The sequence below is a fragment of the Primulina huaijiensis genome, chromosome 6, assembly GCF_012295235.1.
Source record: "Primulina huaijiensis isolate GDHJ02 chromosome 6, ASM1229523v2, whole genome shotgun sequence".
In the NCBI taxonomy this organism is placed as follows: domain Eukaryota; kingdom Viridiplantae; phylum Streptophyta; class Magnoliopsida; order Lamiales; family Gesneriaceae; genus Primulina; species Primulina huaijiensis.
Genome location: NC_133311.1, coordinates 21126839 through 21127455, shown reverse-complemented (window position 1 = coordinate 21127455; position 617 = coordinate 21126839).

Below are 617 nucleotides of genomic sequence, written 5' to 3'. Positions count from 1 at the left end.
ATATTGTGTGTGTGTGTGTGTGTGTGTTATGTAATCAGTGACGATTGATCAATAAACTACGTACTTGATTACTTTTAGTTTGTAATTAAGGATATATAGTCAGACGTATGCTTTATTAACAACTATTGTAAAACTTTCGGTTCACTTGCTGAGGATATATGACACTACTATTAAAAATAACTTTAACCAACTAAACATCCTTATTAAACCCAGAACACAGTCAAAAACTACGTAAAAGCTTGCCTAAATATTTTAACTTTAACAAATTTTCATTGTGACAATGATATGACACTAGAAAATAATGGTTTAATACATTTGAAAATAACGATGTGCTACCAAAATTACAGACATTCATAGGTTAAATCAGTGTTCATTGTAAAAAAAAATGATATAAATATTAAATTGATAAAAAAAATATATAAATCAAAGGACTAAAATCATAAATACGATTTGATAGATAAACGAATCAAAAATACTTTTCTAAATATCCAAACGAAATTCTAAATTATCCATTCCCATCTTTAATTATTGCATTCCAGACAACAAATTTATAAACGTAGTTGCAAATAATGCTTTGACAAGAACACTTGAGGAAAAAAAGATATATGCATTGGGGA